We start from the raw sequence: 16,520 nt of genomic DNA, 5'->3' as shown, positions 1-16,520 counted from the left end.
AATTTACACATATAAAATGCAAGACAATATGCAAATAACCTAAGAATAACTTTTGGTACATTTATGGTATTTGCTGAAAATGTTTTTTTTAAGAATCAAATTCGTTTCCTAAGAGGTAACTGCTACACGTACTTAGAATCAACTGCAACTAGCAATGAGAAGATTTTTTTTTTTTGCTATTGTTTTTCATTATTTGTGGTATTCACATTCCTAAAGAGAAGGAAAGTATGTATAAGAAGATTTTATATACACTTCCTTTTTTTTTTTTTTTTTTGTGAAGACGGAGTCTCACCTTGTTGCCCAGGCTAGAGTGCAGTGGTGCAATCTTGGCTCAGCGCAACCTCCACCTCCCAGGTTCAAGAGATTCTCCTGCCTCAGCTTCCCAAGTAGCTGGGATTACAGGCATCCGCCATCACACCTGGCTTTTTTTTTTTTTTATTTTTAGTAGAGACAGAGTTTCACCATATTGGCCAGGCTGGTCTTGAACTCCTGAACTCATGTGATCCACCCGCCTTGGCCTCCCAAAGTACTGGGGTTATAAGCGTGAGCCAACGCACCCGGCCAGCTACTTTTTTTTTTTTTTTTTTAATGGAAAGATATGAATTATTCAAAGCACTTAAAAATCACAACTCTTTGTCCTTTTTTTAACAAATATTTTGACAGATGTGGGGAACCACCCTACCATCATCTTGTTCCTTTACAAAATCTTGATGCAAAAGTCCTGTAACCAAATCACAGATAATTTAATTTACTATTATAGTAACAAGACTTACTGACACCCTGATGTCCCACCAAATGAAAATGATGACATTATTGCCATGGACAACACAAGAATAAAATAACAACAAAAGTGGCCTTATTGCTTCACCCTGAGCCAGCAATCTTGCTGGGAGGCTCATTAAACTTGTCTTTCAAAGAAGCCAGAAATGTCCAGAAAGCTTTTCTGTCCAAATGTTCTGTTCTCCATTAAGCCCAATGGACTATCTCTTGCTCATCTGATTGTTTTGTTAACTTGATTCCCTAACTCAGGCAGATCCACTCAGGATTTACACTCTTCGTCCATCCGCCAACACAGGATTACCCCCTGAGCCCCCAAGACACTTGGATGTACAAACAGGAATAGCTACTACTTGTAGGAATTCTTAAAGTAATAAATAAAATGGCTTCAATATTTATAAACCACTCCCTGCCGGTACTCATGCCTCATGGAGGTTGTCAGGTTATAACCCTGCAACACAGCAAAACACACTCCTCAGCCTCCCACAGCAGGTCTTTGATACTTGCCGTGGGCACATTCCTTAACATGACAGGTATATGTTTTATGATGGCTTAAAATACATATGCTAGAAACTCTGGCTTGGTAAAATATATTAAAATTTCTAAATCACTTTATGTTGGCAGAGTATCACGTTTACCTCTAAGGTAAGCCAATCTGATTTCTTCATAGGTACGGAAAAGAATATGAAATGACCCACCCACCCCCCAACCCCAAGAAAAACAGCGGGGGGAGCCAAAATTCAAATATACAGCCCTTAGGTGTTTGCTACTCATGAATTCCCCTCAACTTATTAAAGCACAGAACAGAAGAGGCCAAGATTCAATTCCTGCATTAACCAGAGAGCCTCAAACAGAAAAATATTTGCTCTGTGGGCACAAGCCACATTTCTAACCCTGAGCCAGGCACTTTACATTTGGGTGTGTCTCACTGTAAACACCTAGGAAAGAATGTGGCTGGCTTGGTACACATTTATCCCAGCAAAAACAATCTCTACTACATATTCTATGGGACATCATTTGCAATGCATAACTAGCGAAATAAAAAGCTTTAAACAACATGTATAGATGATTGCAATTTTTATGATAAACAAAAACACACAAACAAGAAAGAATAAGTTCGGCAAAATTTTTATCTCAGAGCTACTTGATATTAAATAGAATTCTAACTTTATATATTTCTACATTGTTCTAGCATCTTACAGCTGCCTTATATTACTTTTGTAAATAAAGATTATTTTAAAGTACATTATCTACTGAAAATGGTGTATCAGGAGCAATGGCTTTATATTCATGGCTAGCAGATAATCTGGTAATATATCTCCTAGAAAACACATATTTTGATTTCTAAAAGACTTTTAAAATCTCCAGTTGACAAAAATACTTGCAAGATATGGTATCAACAAAATGTAAGAAAACTGGTCTGATCCTTTTAAAAGTCAATGTCATGAGACAAAAATTGAGCATGAGGAGGGGGAGGCAGTACAGGCTGCTGTAGAATAAAAGAGATTTAGGAATTATGAAAACAAAATGTAGTGTGTGAACCCTGACTAAATCCAGGTGTGAAAAAAAATAGCTGTAAAAGATACAGATAATTAGGGAAGTTTGAAATAGAAAACAGAAATTAGATGATATTAATGTATTTTTATTAATTTTCTTCAGATTTTGATAGAATTGTGGTTATGTAGGAGAATAGATAGAATTGTGTTAAGAGATGCCAGTGGATATATCAGGGGTAAAAAAAGTCATGATGCCTGTAACTTACTTTTCAATGTTTTTTTGAAAAACCAACACATACGGCTGGGTGCGGTGGCTCACGCCCGTAATCCTAGCACTTTGGGAGGCGAAGGCGGGTGGATCACCTGAGGTCAAGAGTTTGAGACCAGCCTGGCCAACATGGTGAAACCCTGTCTCTACAAAAAATACAAAAATTAGCCAGGCATGGTGGTGTGTGCCTATAATCCCAGCTACTCGGGAGGCTGAGGCAGAAGAATCGCTTGAACCCAGGAGGCAGAGGTTGCAGTGAGCTGAGATCGTGCTATTGCACTCCAGCCTGAGCAACAGAGCAAAAACTCTCAAAAAAAAAGAAAAGAAAAGAAAAACCGACACATACACCATACACACATAAGCACATCTATAAATTCAAAGTTAAAACAAATACACAAAATGTTAACAGTTGTTGAATCTGTGAGTATATAGATACTCACTCTACTGTTCTTTTAGGTTTTCTATATACCTAAAAGTTTTCATAATCAAAAGTTAAAAAGAAGGCAATCTTCAATGCAGATAGTAAACATGCTCATACCTAGTCACTGCTGAATTTAAATGATGCTGCCTCTTTCTATGGACTTCTCTGATCCTTAATATCACGGGTAATCTTTTCTGTCTGAATTCCCACAGCCATTGGTGCTTTTTTTAATATACTAATCTAGCTTATGTTAAAAATATCAACACACTTTGACACTAAAGTCCCTCAGAGGTAGAAACACATTTTTTTCACCTCTAACGCACACATCATTTACCTACATTAAAAGCTCATGACATTTTCACCCAGAACTTGCATAGCCACAGAGCTGTACTTCTGGAAAGAACTTTCAGGCACTCATTTAAGACATCTCTTACCTTTAGGAAAGGCTACACCTAAATTATCCCAGGTAAACAATCTGCTTGACACTAATCTATAACAATAGGATTAGAGAAGATCTCTTAGTCCCTTTCATTTCAACATTTTTATACTCTATGAATTTAGCCACTACTTTTAAGCTCTCAAAAAAGCCATTGCACATATGTCAAAGTTCCATATTTTAACCATCCACACAGGCGTAGAGTTCCACCCCAAACATAACTCAGCTCCCTGCTATATTTTATGCCCAATAGGAATACCTCTGCTTTGTCATTAGAGCAGGGAGTAAAATATCCACTATAAAATGGACTTGATGTGAAATCCACTCTAAGCATCTCCTTTCTGTTAAATAGTCTGGCTCCTGGAACCTTTCCAACTTTCCCCATGTGGCTCTCTGGGGCCCCATCATATTCATTTTATCACACATACATTAAAAAACCTGGAACTAAATGCTACATGCTCATAGAAAGGTCACAGGTTTAGACACTTTAGATTTTCCTAATAAAAACTGTTTTTCAAAAGAGATAAAAGTACAGAGCCCTCATTCTATTTACTGTAAGTTTTTTTTTTTTTTTTTTAAGAGAAAGGTCCATTAAAAATAAAAAGTCAGAGTGAGCCCTAATGGAAACTATGGACTTTGGGTGCTAGAGATGTGTCAATTTAGGTTCAATAATTGTAACCAAGGAACCACTCTAATGGGGGATGGTGATAGTGGGGGAGCATGGGGAAAGGCGGGGGTATGTGGGAAATCTTTAAGACTTCCGTTCAATTTTGCTGTGAACCTAAAAGTGCTCCCAAAAATCAAGTCTATTTTTAAAAATAAACAGAAATGTTACTTAATATATAGTTTTATTGATCTATTCTTTAAGAACATATCTAATAAACACTATTAAGCTGTAACTCTTGCTGAGACCCATTTATAGAAATTAAAGAAACTATACATCTATGGGAGGCCAAAGTGGGAGGGTCACTTGAGTCCAGGAATTCAAGAACAGCCTGGGCAAAATAGCGAGACTTTGACCCCACAAAATAAAAATAAAAACAATAGCTGGACGTGGTTTTGTGCACCTGTAGTCTCAGCTACTCAGGAGGCTGAGGCAGGAGGATCACTTGAGCCCGGGATTTTGAGGCTGCAGTGAGCTATAATCATGCCACTGCACCACAGCTGGGCAAAGAGCAAGACTCTATTCCTAAGTAAAATATAGATCATAAAGCTAACAATGCTGACTCCTAATTTTTTTCAATACTGTGATTATTTTCTAATTTCAAAACAATCTTCTAACCCTCTTTTTCCTAGGAACATCTCAGGGATCTAGAACTAGAAATACCATTTGACCCAGCCATCCCATTACTGGGTATATACCCAAAGGATTATAAATCATGCTGCTATAAAGACACATGCACACGTATGTTTATTGCAGCACTATTCACAATAGCAAAGACTTGGAACCAACCTAAATGTCCAACAACGATAGACTGGATTAAGAAAATGTGGCACATATACACCATGGAATACTATGCAGCCATAAAAAATGATGAGTTCATGTCCTTTGTAGGGACATGGATGAAACTGGAAACCATCATTCTCAGCAAACTATCGCAAGGACAAAAAACCAAACACCACATGTTCTCACTCATAGGTGGGAATTGAACAATGAGAACACATGGACACAGGAAGGGGAACATCACACACCGGGGACTGTTGTGGGGTGCGGGGAGCGGGGAGAGATAGCATTAGGAGATATACCTAATGCTAAATGACGAGTTAATGGGTGCAGCACACCAACATGGCACAGGTATACATATGTAACAAACCTGCACGTTGTGCACATGTACCCTAAAACTTAAAGTATAACAATAATAAAATTAAAAAATAAAAATAAATAAATAAATAAATGAATTGAAAAAAAAGAAAGAAAAGAAAAGTAGCCTGGGACACCATTGGGGTGACGGTTACAGTAAAAGCCCAGACTTCACCATTATGCAATATAGCCATGTAAAAAAACTGCACTTGGCCAAGCACGGTGACTAAGGCCTGTAATCCCAACACTTTTGGAGGCCGGGGCGAGTGGATCACTTGAGGTCAGGAGTTCAGGACCAGCCTGGCCAATATGGTAAAACCCCATCTCTACTAAAAATATGAAAAATTAGCCAGGTGTGGTGGCAGATGCCCATAATCCCAGCTACTCGGAAGGCTGAGGCAGGAGAGTCACTTGAACCCAGGAGGCAGAGGTTGCAGTGAGCCGAGATCGTGCCACTGCACTCCAGCTTGGGCAACAAGAGTGGAATTCCATCTCAAAAAAAAAAACAAAACTGCACTTGAGTGACCAACTGGGCCAACATGGCGAAACCCCATCTCTACTAAAAAAAATTATAAAAATTAGCCAGGCATGGTGGCAGGTGCCTGTAATCCCAGCTACTCGGGAGGCTGAGGCAGGAGAATCACTTGAACCTGGGAGGCGGAGGTTTCAGTGAACCAAGATCACACCACTGCACTCCAGCTTGGGTGACTAGAGCAAAATTCCATCTCAAAAAAACAAAACAAAACAAAAACTGCACTTGAACCCTCTAAATCTATTTTTTTTAAAGACTTAGACTTTCACCCTTCCGTGATGAAAGTAATTCGGAATACAAAGTACAGGGGGAATGACAGGGGAAGTGCAGTAAACTGTGAACTCTTCAGCTTCTAGGGTCTTTGTCTCAGTAAAGCAACTGGAAACTGAAAGCTAAAGACTAAAGAGAGGGAAAAATCCTCACTCGACTGAAGTTGAGCTGAGGGGTTCTAAGAACCAAGGTTTACTATTAAGGAGAGGAACATGCACAAACTTTCGTGCAAGTACTGGTTTTAACCAGAGAGGGGCAGAATGAATGGCAAAGTACTTATCCTCTTTTAGCCTCAGTCTACTCACCTATGAAGTTAATACACACCCTACCTATTTGTGAAAAGTAAATGAGAAAACAGTTCTAGTGAGCACTCAGGAAGTGTGGACAAGTTCCCTTCCTACTCTTCTCATAGTTTCAGAGTATGCTAGGTTTGCTCAAAGCATGGCCAAGCAGTTGTGCAAAGAGGAAGTTGAGTACTTGACCACCTACTGTAGAGAAAGTCTTTTAAAAGGTTAAAAATGAAGGTGGGGGGTGGGGCGGCAAAGCATATTGTTTAACATGAAGCTATGACAATCCCATGGAAAAACTGACCAAGTAGAATGCTGAATCATGCATTCTCTTAGTCCAACCACTGCTACCTGGTTATCCCACAAACTCAGACACCTGAAGCATAAAGGAGAGAATCTCAGACTAAATGTCCTCTGATGAGCCCATCCTGGGTGGGAAGAAGATTTCTTATTCTAGCCAACAGCACGTGTATCCAGTGTTGCCGACTGTTCTTTTTTTCCCCAGGGGAAATTGATATGAAATTCCCTTGGTCTTATAAAATCCATGAGGCCGTGTCTCTACAGTTCCTGGTGTATCACAGAATCTCTCATCCTACAATCACTCTCATGTGTGTCTCACCTCCCCAGTCAGAGTCCTGAAGGGAAAGACCTGTGTGAGCATCAGCTTTGTAACCTTCTATAATCATAACATGGAGCTTTATACATGGCAGGAAGTGAAATAAATATTTGTCATTGATATGGTTTGAATATATGTCCTCACTAAATCACATGTTGAATTGCAATCCCCGATGTCAGAGGTGTTTAAGTCATAGGGGTGGATCCCTTCTGGCTTGGTGCTATCCTCAGGATACTGAGTTCTCCTGAGATCTAGTTGTTGTAAAGTCTGGCACCTCCCCCGACCCCGCTCGCTCTCTTGCCTCCTCCTCTCCTGCCATATGCGACGCGTGCTCCCCTCCTTCACCTTCCACCATGATTGAAAGCTCCCTGAGGCCCTCACCAGAAGCAGAGCAGATGCTGGTGCCATGCTTCCTGTAGAGCCTGCAGAAGCATGAGCCAATTCAACCTCTTTTCTTGTAAGTTTCCGAGTCTGAGGTATTTCTTCATAGCCATGCAAGAACAGACTAACACAGTCATTATGAAGAAAGAATGAATCCTGAGATCACTGGCTTTTTGACACTAAGGCAGGGCAGGAGTCTCCAGCATGATCTCAGTGACTCTCCAAATCATTTAAGGAATCTGGAACCTTAGATGGGTCTGAGTTTTGGCTTCCTAAGAGAGGGTTAAGCTACAGAGAAAAGGGATGAGAGTTAAGTTATTCCACTGACTCATGCTTTTTCAGGGGAAAAAATTAAACTGGGGTTTCCAAAAGAACATTCCCACCACCGAAGTTTTCCTTTTCTAGCCCCTGATCTGTCTTATACTGGGGGTATTCTCACAGACAGAGATTGCACATCCAGGCAAGTTCCTTGCAATAAACACAATGGAACTACTGAGATGATAAAAAGTATTTTAGTATGCCCATGCTTGCTGAAAGCAATTTGTTGAGATATTTGCTCTGTAAACATCACATTTTAAAGGTCTTTTATATTGAATAGGCTACACTGCAAATGAACATACAGAAAACCTTCAGTCACTTCTGAAATTCACTTCTAAGTAGTCAATCAGCTTCCTAAGCTCTAAAGTGTAAGTTTCCATCTTTACCTATTAACTGTGGGTTTCCAGTATTTTGTTCTCTCATTTTAATTAAAAAAAAATTTTAAAGGTAGAAACACAAAGCAAAGAAAGACAGCTTTCTCACAATTTAGAAAAGGTCATTTGGCAGAGCAAGTAAATCTTTAAATATGATGGGTAAGCAGAGGAGAGATCTTTCACAAATATCAACCAAATGCAGCATATTCCTCTTTATTGAATTACCTGCACAGACTGTATTTAGTCTTTTATTGAATTACCTGCACAGGCAAATGAAAGACAGAAGTTCAAATCCAAATCCTAAACATGGTCACCACACTTTCTTTTTAGTTCCCATGCTATGCTATGTATACTTAACTCTTTATTTTTTTTCTTAAAGATAAGTTCTGAAATCACCAAAAGAAGCTAACTGCTATTCAATTGCATCCTATATTTACCAACAGTCTTTGGAATTTCTCCAGCATTCCATATTATTACAACTCCCAAGGACATCTCACAGAGCTATGTAATCTTGGTGAGGGTGTAAGAAAGGAAAAACTGATGCAACTAGTCTGTGCTGTGTATAAACCTGCAGAGGGCACAGCTCAGTTTTGATAGTACTAGGTCATTTTCCTAAGGAAAGGCTGAAAAAAAGGGATAAGGTGGGAGGGGATGGGAAATAAAAGAATACTAAAAATGTCTACTCTTATTTTCCTCTAAAGGAAGGCAGAAAGGAAATTAGTTTTGTGCAGTGCAAATGAGATTATTAGTTTCTTCTATCAATCAGTTTTAGAGCTGTACAGTACCCAAATCATATCCATACATCAAATTATTTTTAGCCAAGTAAAGCTTTTTCTGCAAGGTTTAAAACACAAGCCCCTGACTTTAGTTGCTAATGAAAATAACATCAACAACAAAGACTTTAAAAAGCACATTTTAAGATTCCATTATTTCCCTCCGAACTCACTTTTAGTCAGTGGTGAGATGGAAACTTGTCCTAAAACACATTTTCCATCTTTCTTACACACTAACCATGTAAATGACCTTTCAAGCCTTTCTAAAGCTGTATGTGAAATTGGAAAAGAAAGATTCCTACTGTGTTATAATTCATTACAGTAATACCTCACCTATACGAAACATGGCTACACAGCAACCTGATCTATGCAGAACACAGCCAAAAACCAAGAAATGGAGCCAAAACATCCTTTGAGCAGTTGAATATCACCAAATCCTTAATTCCAACATCATACGCTTTGCTCAGGAAACAAAAGAACACCCTCAGTTCATTTACTCTGACTTTAAGTACAGTTCTTTACAAGTTCCTTGACCTGACTTCTCAGCCCTTAACAGATTTCAAAGAGACAAGGGGCTGTTATTACAGACAAGCACATTGACATAGGATAAAATATGGCAACAAGGGAGGTGACATGTAAATGATTAACATACACACTCCACAGCATACAAATCAGTGTCCAAAACTCCCTGTAGTAAATAGGAACAATTAAATAGTACCCAGCATAATCTGTTTAAGAAAGAAGAAAATAAATACATTTTTAAGTAAGTCCCATCCATGGTGGTTAAAAAGCCTCCATAACCCGGAAGCACTTTCCCCAAAGAGGTGGTTCTCTATCTTGTACATTTCTAACACTTTCTGTGAACTCTTGGAGTAAGGGGGTGGCTTCAGCAGGCAATCTTCTAGGAGGACAAGTTAGTCTGAAAAAGCTCCCCCGATTATTGTTTAAAAAGATCATTTCTCCACCCCCTGCTTTAAGGATTACTGTCTTGAGATTTCCAGAGAGACACGATTTTCCCACAGGAAGCAACTTAGAACATGCAGGTTTTCATTTTTGACCTTAGCGAAACTTTCCTCTGAAGGCATTCTAAGTACATCTTGAATACTTATGGATAAAATAATGTTGTCTGGGATTTGCTTAAAAAATCACGGGGGTTTGGGAACTGGGTGGGGGTGCAGATGAGGCACCACTATGAGTTGACAGTTCTTGAAGGTGGGAGACAGGTATGTCAGGGGTCTCACCATTCTCTACAGCTTTGTATGTGCCTAAAATTTCCATAATAATAAGCTGGAGTTTGTAAAATAAAAAAATTTACTAAATGATACTTTTTAAAGTAACCTGGTAAAACAGATAACAGTGCTTACTAAAAAGGGTCAGAATTTTCCCTCCAAACTAACTCCTTTGTCCTTCCAAAACATAAGTTGGATTTCACTAGATAAAACCAAAAGCAATAGTTTTTCCCTTCATTATTAAAAGGCAGTAGGAAAAATTCTGTAAGTAAAATGACAAGTTCTTTAAAATATAAAGAACCATCAATTGGGCATAAAATAAAGGACTCTTCCTGGTCCAGCTTGCATAATCAATTCCATCAGAAGAATACCTGACTCTGGTTTACTCTCAAATGAGCTTTGTCTAGTCACGCCAGGAATGCTTTGTTGTAAGACACCCCACCCTTCTTTGAGAGATGTGCAATCTGCAACTCTTCAATTCCACTTATTTTTGCTGTCAGTATCTATATCCACAATGATGTATGTCCTGGAATGTCAGAGCTTATTACACCTAAAAATCAGAATGGGAAATTCCCCACAAGTGTCAGAGCACTAAGAAGGTGATAATGAGCACCGCCATTTGTGAAGCAGACACATTGACGGGGGCACTCTGCTGAGCACAATCTCAACACCCCTACGACGACAGGGCTACTCTTACTATATCACCCCATTTTACACACTAAGGACTGAGGCTAAAGAGAGGAAATAACTTCCCCCATGATCACTCAGTGACTAAAGGCAATCAAGTTCAAACCCAGAGCTCCATCTGACCCCATGTTCTTACCCAATGAACCATGCTGATATGACGCAGAAAGAGGGTTATCAGCTATGACCTTATGATATAAAAGTAACAATGACAATAGCAAGCACCCACATTCTACAAAAAACAACTGTGACATACCATCAGCAGTTTATCTTTGCTCATCCACAGAGGACATTACTCAGATATGGTGGAGGGGGCCCTGAGGCTGGCACCCAATTTCAGCCCAAGGAAGCTCTATCCAGAAGGCATGGTGGCAGAATCAGGGTCCCATCCCAGCCGTAGCACCCTGCTAGAGCCTCTTACCTAGATGGCCTATTCTACTGTACCACTGTGTTGTGGAGTGAGAGAACCTGAGCATGTCGCATAGTACCTCTTCAAAAACCAATTTGAAAAACACAATCACAAAGCAAATGGAAAGGTTTTCCAGCCAGGGCAGATGACTCACTCATCAAATAAAAAGAAACTCGCTGAGGATAAACATACCTTTAGCTTGCTTTGCTCTTTTCCGGAGATGTGCGCCCTGCAGGGACAGAAGTAGCCAAGAAAGAAGGGCTCTCCTAGAGAGACAGTTGCTTGTGATCTCCCTCAGCAAAGCTTTCCACACCTTCCTTTCCCCGTTTCCTTCCTCCCATGCCTGAGTGAGTTCCCTCAACTTCTCTCCCATGTCCAGGGTGTCACTTCCTATCCAAACAGTGAGCAGCAGCCAAGCCACTCTGCCAGCTCTCTCCATCTGGGTCTGAGCATCCAGCACTGAGCTTCCCTGGGAATGTCGCCTCATTCACCAGTTTCTCCAGCCCCACCAGCGAGCCTCACCCAGAAGCAGTCATTTCCATGCCTAAGCCACTTACACACTGCATAACCATGGGTCTGAAGCTGGCTCACTCCCTGCATTTCTAACACGGGGATGAAAACAGTCCCCACCACCTAGAGTTGTTGGGAGGGTTATGAGTTAATAATCTATAAATTCCTGGCACATGGTAAGCATTGTTTATGTGTTTGCTATCACCGCCATTATTATCCTTGCTACTTCACGGAATACTGCAGGAAGCCCAAGGAAACACACTGACTGCTAAACACCACAGCTGTAAAAATGTTTTCCCAACAAACCAATTGTTACAGAGCAGAGAATTTTTAAAGTGAAGGCTGTTCATCACAAAGAGAAAAAATATGAAACCAAAACATGCAACTACAGGTCTCACTGACTGGGAACCGTGACAGGGTGCCCAGTGGGTTTCAGATATGTGACCACTCCAGTGAATCAGTACAACCAAGTGGATTCTAGTGTATAACACAATCACTTCTCCAGAGCCAAGAAGCTGAATCAGAGGGGAAAAAGAATGAAAACAGGTATGAACTAGTATCAGCTGTTAAAGTTGTATAATCCCAACTGATGTAACCAAATGTTAATTACTAACAGGGAAAAACAAAGCTTCTAAACAGACATGGTCGTACTGCTCATTAAAGGCACACTGTGGCCACACATGCAAGCACATGCACCACAAACCCATTACAATTGTTCTTTCTTCTCTCTGTCCCCTGCCTTGTAAAGACACACACAACACACACATACCCCACACTACTTAAGTGGACACTTGGAACAACTTATGTTGTACTAAGTAGCTCTCAGTGACATTACAAAGGAAAAGAACCTGTCTAATGCTAACACAGTAACTTTACTGTTGTAAAAATAATTTGTTAGCATACTATCATTCCTGTTACCATCGGTGACCTCAAAACAAGATTTGTTCAGCTGCCTGCATTACTGCTGAGCAAGCCTGGGCCTCTAGAGACGAGATACTGCATGTGGGGATGGCTCTTCCCCTGTCTGCAAGCCTGTAGGGTGTAAGCACATTAAGGAACAAGAGAGCAAAAGTCAGGGCTTCAGTTTTCAAGTGGGACTCTTAGCTCTTAAAAACTGCAAGACTTAACTATGTACAATTTCTAACAAATCTGTATCTAATAAATACAGCAAATACTATACAGAGTAAACCTAATTCAAGAGACTCCTTTTGCTCTTCTGATTTATGTTGCAGAATGCTAAGGATTTCAAACCTCCCTACGAATAAACACCATTTACTAAAATTGTTGTACGTAAGCAATCCACAGAAAAATAAATGCGTACTTCTTCTTCAATTAGATTATAAAAGGGCAGAAACCAACAAAGTTTTATATATTATTTGCACCCCAAATCCCTTTGCACTATAATTAGCACTGACTCCGAATTCAGCAGTGTCACTCTGGGGAAACTTTCGTTGGAAATAAAAGCAATGAATCTTTAAAATTCTGTATAAGGATGCTGCATTCAACGTCATTTGTAGTAGAGGGTGGCAATTCGTAACAACCTCAGTATCCATAATATATAGTTCAAGTACATTTTGGCATATCTACGTTATTTAGGCTATTCTGCAGTTATTAAAAATTAGTTCAATCTATATTAGCTCTGAACAATGCTCATGATGTGTTACTAAGTAGGAAAAGTTGCAGAGTAATATATAAGGCAAAAACAAAGCAAATAAACCAGTTACCTTGTGTATGTTTAGGTTTATATGAGCTTGGAGAAAACCATGGAGTATTCCCATACTCAGAGGGATAAGAGGAGGAACAGAGAAGAAACATCTACTTTCTCTTACACAATCTTTGGATTATCACCGTTGTATTTGGAAAAAAAACAAAAAACAAAAAAACCTTAATCGCCTAACATATGCCCCTCCTAAATACTATATATAAGAAAATTTGGAAGAAGGGTTCCTTCAGTAAAACATTCATGATTCATTGATCGTTTCAGCTATAATAGCCTTTAAATGATTACTATGTGCCAAGAAGTGTGCTAAAGACTTACGTGTATTTTCTCGTTTATCTGCACATGCCCAATTTACAGATAAGGAAACTGAGGCTACATAACCTGGCCAAAGTTCTGGAGCTAGCAGGTGGCAAAGGCTGGCTCCAAAGCTCCATCTTTCACCATTACGTTATACCATAAGATGTACATTTACATAATAAAATAAATAATTAACTATTGTTACTTATTAATAAATAATATTTAGAGCACTCTCGCATCATCACATGGCTTTCAGCACCATATACAATCATACACTGACTAAAAACAAAATGCACAAAGTAGTACATTTTGCTTAAAAAAAAAACAGGATCAAGCATTCCTTTTTAAAATTAGAATTTTTTGGTCTGGCACAGTGGCTCATGCCTGTAATCCTGGCACTTTGGGAGATCGAGGTGGAATGATCACTAGAGTCCAGGAGTTTGTGACCAGCCTGGTCAACACAGCAAGACCCACATCTCTACAAAGAATTTAAAAATTAACTGAATGTGGTGGTGCATGCATGTAGTCTCAGCTACTCAGGAGGCTGAGGCAGGGGGATTGCTTGAGCCTAGGAGTTCAGGGCTGCAGCGAGCTATTGCATCACTGCCCTCCAACTGGGGAAACAGAGCAAAACCCTGTCTTTTTTTTTTTTTTTTGAGATGGAGTCTTGCTCTGTCGCCCAGGCTGGTGTGCAATGGTGTGATCTTGGCTCACTGCAACCTCTGCCTCCCAGGTTCAAATGATTCTCCTGCCTCAGTCTCCCATGTAGCTGGGATTATAGGCGCCCACCACCATGCCCAGCTAATTTTTGTATTTTTAGTGGAGATAGGGTTTCACCATGTTGGCCAGGCTGGTGTCAAACTCCTGACCTCAGTTCATCTACTGCCTCGGCCTCCCAAATTGCTGAGATTACAGGCGTGAGCCACTGCACCCGACCCTGTCTTTATTATCCCAAAAAAAAACCAAACAAACAAACAAACAAAAAAAGACTTATTAAAACAGCTTATGTCCTGAAATTTATTCTTTTGAATTATTAGGGTTAGAAAGCTCAGTCGCTTTCTACTTTACCTAAATATTTTAATAATCTTTAATATTTTCTGATTATAATTCATTATAAGAATATTGGAAATGATAGAACACTAAAAGAAAAAAATCACCCACGTCACCACCCACAAAGGACCAATATGAAAATGTTTGCATATTTTGTCTCATTATTTTAATTAAGTATGTTTAATTCATTGTGTAACTGAGATTGTACGATCTTATTTGATATCTTTCATTATTTATGATTACTATGTATTATTTTCTCATGCTATTAAAAATTTTTCAAAAACGATTTTAAACTGTTGCATAATATTCCAGTGTATGGATCACCATTTATTTAACGATTTGCTATTGTTGACAACTTAGGTTGGTTCTAATTTTTTGCTATTTTTCAAAAAGAGTTCCCTATACTTCTGATTCTTTCTTTGGAATAGATTCTTCAAGACTGTTATCGAGTCAAAAACTACACATTTTTAGAAGTCTCTTATTGCATACTCCTAAATTGCTTCCCAAATAACTGTTAAATGCAGAGGCTATCACAAATGACTATGATTTCCATTTCTTCACTTGTAAGATGACTGAAACAATATGTTTTCTTAACCACTTCAATAAAAAGAAAAGACCCACACTTGGAGTCAAAAGAACCAAGTTCTTGCTATAGCTTTTTTCTCTTACTGGGTTACCTTAAGCATGATTCCTCAAGATGGCAGAAAAGCTTTAGTAAAGGAGAATATCGATCCCAAAAGGGATACCTCAAAGTCTCAATGTCCTCATGTGACAGGAAGTCTAAGAAGTAGAAAGCCTCCCAAAATCCAGTCTGTAACAAATAGGTGAACTGTGAATCTTAGGCATGGCCCTGGATATGATCAACCATCAAAAATATCAACAATCCTATCTCTCAATAGCTACAGTGCCATGTCACAGCACCTCAACCTCGGAAGCAGATCTAAGGACAGCTTTTGAGAAATGTAATACTGTTGCCCCCCACCAAGTGTTAACTACAGAAACATTACTTGGCCCAAACATCCAATGACTGTACTCCCTTATATTTATATATCATTTTCTCAAAAACCATTATTCGCACAGCACATAATATTGATCTCAATATTCCCCAAAGAACAAGAAAAGACAACCTCTCTGCCTACCAAGTCGTATGAAGTGATAGGTAAGGATATGAATAGAGCAGCAGATATGCTGGGCGGCTGGGAAGAGAAGAGCCCACACAGAGGCAAGGGCGAGAAAGAAACAAGAAGCAGATGAAAATTTGCAACCATCCACACACTGTTCTAGGGCTCAGGATAATCTACAAAACGTGTCAAGTAAAAAAAGGAGAAAAGGAGATAAGGGTACATAATGGCTCAAAGAGAAAATAAGAACTTCAAGTAAGATTTTTTTGAGTAAAGATTATATCCAATCTCACTTTATTTCACATAAATGCAACATTTGAAACAGAAGCAATTGCAGGGTCAAACAAATGCAGCACAAGAATAAAAATTGCTGGGCGCGGTGGCTCACGCCTATAATCCCCAGCACTTTGGGAGGCCAAGGTGGGCAGATCATCTGAGGTCAGGATTTCGAGACCACCCTGGCCAACATGGTGAAACCCCATCTCTACTAAAAATACAAAAAAAAATTTAGCCGGGCGTGGTGGCATGCGCCTGTAGTCCCAGCTACTTGGGAGGCTGAGGCAGGAGAATTGCTCAAACCTGGGAAGCTGAGGTTGCAGTGAGCCAAGATCACACCATTGCACTCCAGCAAAACTCCATCTCAAAAAAAAAAAAAAAAAAAAAGAATAAAAATTAAAATATTCTAGTTATCTTTTACATATGATTTTTGAAAACTGTCTCATTTACACAGACACTGGAGCCTTACGAAGT

At 39.4% G+C, this 16,520-nt stretch overlaps 1 protein-coding gene across 2 annotated transcripts in view; it reads right to left on the bottom strand.

Moving 5' to 3' along the window:
• PTPN14 (protein tyrosine phosphatase non-receptor type 14) overlaps nt 1–16,520 on the bottom strand; it is a 205,532-nt gene that overhangs the window by 118,494 nt on the left and 70,518 nt on the right. The window lies entirely within an intron of this gene.

This window comes from Pongo abelii, chromosome 1, assembly GCF_028885655.2.
Source record: "Pongo abelii isolate AG06213 chromosome 1, NHGRI_mPonAbe1-v2.0_pri, whole genome shotgun sequence".
Lineage (NCBI taxonomy): Eukaryota > Metazoa > Chordata > Mammalia > Primates > Hominidae > Pongo > Pongo abelii.
This window is presented reverse-complemented; position numbering and strand designations above follow the sequence as displayed.